Raw genomic sequence first — 5,434 nt, 5'->3', positions numbered from 1 at the left:
CTACTTCATGGTATTAACTCCTAACACTAACCCAAAACTCGTTAAGAGACACAGACTCAGGTGTGTCTCTCAATGTCGAAGATTTCTAAAGATCTATAAATGCTTCGTAAATGGATTTTGTACCATCGATAACACTACTACCATCTGAAAAATAATCTGATTTCAGGAGATTGACCAAGTGTCCAGTTATGACATTTCACATTTCATTTGATAACTCAGGTTTACAAAAAAAAAGTTTATGCATATTAAACCAAAACTATATATCCCTATGTTATTCGAAACGCTGAATGCGAATCCGAATAAAAATTTTGTTTTTGTTGTAGCCGAAACCGAGTATGGGGGTCCCTTGCTTCCTCAAGGCCATCTAGAGGTCATGCCAAGGTCATCCCAAGGTCAAATTCCGATGAATTTTATTGAATTTTCAGGTTTATTCAATGAATTTTTCCCTACTTAACCTTCAAATGACCGCGAGCCTGATGGAGGCTAACGGACCTCGAATTCGCATTCAGCATGTCGAATAACATAGGGATATATAGGTTTGGTTTAATATGCATACACTTTTATTTTATTTTGTAGACCTGTGTAATTCATCGCGTTTCTTGTAGAAAGTTGTATAAAAAAGCGAAACATTCAATGCTTATCTTTTCCACACAGGTAGGTAATCGAGAAATTTCATATTCTTAAAAGGTGACAATTTGTCTCTCGCTATTAATACGGTTGTTAATTTTTCATGCAAAAATATAGTTCACTGATCTTTCCAAAAATGCCGGCAAGATAAGCTGCTTTTATAAGCCGGATATTCGAATAAAAATAACAACATTTTGGCGATTGCACTTTTGCTAAGTCTTTGACCGAGCTTTTCCAATTTGGGTGTGTGTATTGATGCTGTTACACAAATGGAGAGATCTACAATTTTACGCCGACTCCGAATGGCAAATGGATTTTATGAAAAGCTTTTTCATGGCAGAAATACACTCGGAGGTTTGCCATTGCCTACCGAGGGGCGACTACTGTTAAGAAAAAACTTTTTTCTATATTTTTTTTGCGATACTGTTTTGGCCAGGGTGCGAACCCTGGTCATCCGAAGTGGTAGAACGCATCTCTAACTCCTCGACTACAGCGGCCAACAACACATGCAAGTTAGAAAAAAAACAACCTGACAAGCGCAACACTTTTTTGTAGGTATGGAACTCATTATGGCAATCATGCCTACTACGAGTGCATACACTGAGGGAAAAAAATTTTAGAATTAAAAAAAAGTGCTAAATTAAAAAATACGTATATGAAAGAGCACCAACCCAAATCGTTTTAAATTTTTAAAATATGTCGTTGTGAAGTGCACAATGCTTTTTCGTAACTAAGAAGAAAAAAAATTAATTTTATGTTCCGTTTGAAGGTAATTAAACCCGGACCCCCCCTCTTGGCAGCAACCAACTGTACCGAAGCGTCTTTGTACACTCAGCTACAGCCATACATGTAAATCAGTGATGCACCCGGGAGCACAGTATACCAGTAGAAAAGGTTTTTGTTTTTGTAGCTGTTTCGTGGTGAAAGTCCTTTATGGGGACCAAATTTCCCCACAAGAAATTGAGCGCATGGTTGCTTTTGGGTCCCAAAAGAATGAATATTAGAAAACATTTAAAAAAGTCTAAGGGAATACAATTATATGCAACTAAAAATAATCACAATAATTTGCACTTATGATTTAATGTGATAATCATGTGTAAAAACTCTTTTCAACTATTATTTTTCACAAAATAATTTTGCGGATCAGTTTGCTCTGAGCGCTTGTGTATTTACCAAGAAAATGCAGCCCTGTTGGTTTTTATTTCTGTATCGCATCGCGGTGAGTTTCTATTTCTTGGTAATTCGGTTTGTGAAATGGTAAACAAATTCTCGAAATTTATTTATTTGATGTGTATAAGATTTCATTAATGCAATTTTTTTGTATTTTCAGACTATTAATTACAAGCACAGCATCATCAATGGTGATTGCAAGAACTACTGCCATCCCTGCGGTTTTTCCTCTTGGTAAATGCGTTCTGGTCGTGACCAATGGTGGTCTCCCAAATCGGCCGGGAATAAGGTTAGTCATTTTAAATTTTATATCTTTGTTCGTCGACATTATATGACATGTCATCATTGCAGGCTATTGTTGCAGAACAAAACGCCGCAACCACTGCTGTGGTAAATATGTTCCAGCAGAACTGCCCACCGCCGCCGGTGTAATGATTTCGATAGCTGAACAAACGCCATCTCCTGGGCATTCCCACAGCTTGTCGACTCTAGCTATTAGCCGTCATCGATTCGCCACTTCTCGCTCGCTATGTTTGAGTTCCGGTCGCTTAAAGAAGAATTTTGCATGTGAAAGCAACAACAAAGTTAGCTAGCACGGATAGACGATAGCGAATTTGGTTGTACCTCATTAAGTTCGTTCGTTTCGCCACTCGCTAACGGCTGGCAAATCGATGACGGCTTATATCACGTGTGAATGCAACTGCGCATGGGCGTAGCCAGGTAGGGGCAGGGGGGTGCTCGACCGCCCCCCCTAACTTCCAAATTTTTCTTATATATATATAAAATACTACCCTGAAATTCCAGCGTAATACGATATTTCACACATGGCTGGAATTCGTTAGCGGACAGAGCACACATTTACAAAATATTTATCGTTCAGCAGAACGTGCATGCATATTCGATTCCGATTTTATGGGTCCATTACGGAGGACAACCGAACTTCAGTTAGTTGGCCAGTGGCTGAAATTGTATTACCGATGGCAACTAGCAACTGAAAGCTGGCAACTAAATTGCTATATTGGCAAGTGCGTTTTTGAGGCTGCCGGGAATTTTTGATAGAGATACTTTATTTCTTTTTTCAACTTTTTTTTTAAATTGTACCACTTTGAACTTTCCCAGCAAAAAATTGTGCGACTAATCTCTAAAGCGAGTATTCCGAGATTACTCTCAATCGGGTACAATTGGGCATTAATTAGTCCCAACTAGTCTCATACGGGTACTATTGGAAGTCAATTAGTCTCGACTCATCCCTTATTGGTATAATTGGAGATCAATTAGTCCCCAACTCATCTCTAACGGGTACTATTAACGATTTAATGATATGTACGCACTTAGTCAATGAAATTTCATGTGCGGCGTTGGCACACAGAGGGAGTATTCGCCTAACAAAACTGAGCACCCCGGTTCGAATCTCAGCTGGTGCAAATTTTTATTTTTATTTTTTAAAAGTGACTAGTCGCTTTTCATACCCGTTCAGGTATAAAGGTGAACAATTAGTCTCTTCATAGGACATGCTCGAACAAAAGCGATCAGTTCATTCCATATAAAGAGATCAAAAGTGGTATTAGTCGCATGCTCCTTTGCGATTGCTCCCGGAGTCATCGCGGATTAGTCCTATTTTTTGCAGGGTTATGTAACTTAATTATTGCTATTCATAATAAAAAACATTTTCATTTCAGTGGCGCTATCCCTCGGCAACCCAACTGAGGTTCCGTTCCCATCCATAATCGATCCATAAGTCATAATCGCACGAACTAATCAACCCTACAAGAATTGTGTGATGGAAACTAACACATTCTCATTTATCTTACTAACACATTTGCAAATTTTGCGTTGGTTAAAAAGAGACCATTAAATAAACCCATAAGTTGGAGGAAGACGGAAGATCACATGTACAGAAATGTTTACATCAGATTTTTCATACTGCCCTTTAGAATTTGATAGAAACTTGTAGGTAGCCAGTGACATAAATCTCTATCAGTCTTGCCACTCAAATGATTTGTCAAATGATAGTCACTGTTCTTGCAGGGAAGGCTATCATAGAATCCATCATAGTCCGATTATTCGTGAAATCTACGAAAATGCTATTAAGTTCGAATAGAATAGAAACGCAGCGCTTGCTTTGAATACACACGTTCATAGCAGTTCAGATTCAGTGATCGCTTTTTCGTAGATTTTAAGAAAAAAATGGACTACGATGGATTCCGCCACCAATATGTTTTCTCCTTTGACAAGATGTTGGAGAATCGCGGCAGCACAGCCGTATACCTACTCTATGCTCTTACGCGCATATGCTAAATTTCTCGCACCTAGCTAAAGTGCTTGACAACATTATAACTTAAAGTAAAAAAGTTTAAGGCATGCAATAAAATAATCAACAGAACCAAAAAATGTTCTCAAAACTATTAAGCATAAAAAATTGCACGAATAAAATTCATAATTTAAAATAAAATATCGCAATTGTTTTTTATATGTACATACATATTAACAAAATGAATCTTAAAGCACCCACAGTAAGTCCTAAACATATAAATGACTAATAAGAAAAAAATAAATAAATAACAGTAATATGAAAAAGTATGTCGAGAAATCTCTAAATAGTAGCGAAACTGTATCTCAATAATAACAAATAATTTTAAGCAAAAAATACAACCGACTTCAATGCGCATTCAGGTCGTTCTGGTTACGTAGATCCGACTGTCCTCCCTTTTTTTTAATCGTTAAAAAAAAAAATTAATACGTATTCTACAGAAAAAAATCTAGATACATATTTAAGGATTTTAAGTAAAAATAAATAAAGGAAAACTTGTTCGTGATATCTCGACCAAGGTGTATTCATGATACAAAAATCTGAAGGTAAAACCGCTGAGAGTCAGCCTGAACATTTTTAAAGTTTGCTAACATTACAAAAATGTTTTCAAATTTTCAATCTCACAAATACATTCTCATTTTCAGTCTCAAATAAATGAAAATTTCAATATTTTCATCTATTTGTTTTTCGTTTTACTTTTATTTGGCATTTGAGTTGCTCTCAACATTTCAATTTTATAAAATTGACAAACTTCAAAAAATAAATGACGGCCGACGAATTGAGCAAGCGGTTTTACCTATAAATATTTGTATCATGGGTGTACTAAACAAGGGGCCGTATGCATAAAACCTAAGCAAATGCTTTTTCTTGAAATTTCAGACCTTTCACTAAATTTTTTCAAATAAATTTAAGTGAAAGGTATGAAAATCTGAGAAAAAGTAATTGCTTAGGTGTTATTGACAACTCAGTGCGGCTCTCTTTTTATATTTTATTATGTAGAAAAATATAAACAAACGATTCAAAATTCATACAAATTTTTTTCAATTTGACTTTACAGGCTGGTTCTTCTGAGAGCATGGTCAAATTCAATCACGCTTTGTTAAACAAGTAATTTTTAGCAAAAAAAAACCGACTTCAACTCCCATATAAAAAAATATATATATATATATATATATCTCATGATCCACTGATCGGATCTCAACCAGATTAGTATGGGACCACCTCTGAGACACTACCTTTCCGATGCAAAAAGAATTATCGAAATCGGTTGACGTGGTCCAAAGTTATGCGGTAACATACATAAAAAAAAAAAAAAAAAAAAAAATA

The 5,434-nt window shown here is 36.0% G+C and overlaps 1 long non-coding RNA gene across 1 annotated transcript; it reads left to right on the top strand.

Moving 5' to 3' along the window:
• The first annotated feature begins 1,796 nt into the window (after window positions 1-1,796).
• Window positions 1,797-2,276, top strand: LOC118738601. Its single transcript, XR_004992907.1, has 3 exons — window positions 1,797-1,884; window positions 1,958-2,086; window positions 2,149-2,276. It is a non-coding gene; the product is annotated as an uncharacterized LOC118738601 (long non-coding RNA).
• Window positions 2,277-5,434: the final 3,158 nt, after the last annotated feature.

Source organism: Rhagoletis pomonella, unplaced genomic scaffold, assembly GCF_013731165.1.
Source record: "Rhagoletis pomonella isolate Grant_MI unplaced genomic scaffold, Rhpom_1.0 Rhpom_scaffold_00004, whole genome shotgun sequence".
Lineage (NCBI taxonomy): Eukaryota > Metazoa > Arthropoda > Insecta > Diptera > Tephritidae > Rhagoletis > Rhagoletis pomonella.
The sequence above is the reverse complement of the archived record's forward strand: the minus strand, read 5'-3'. Positions and strand labels throughout refer to the sequence as shown.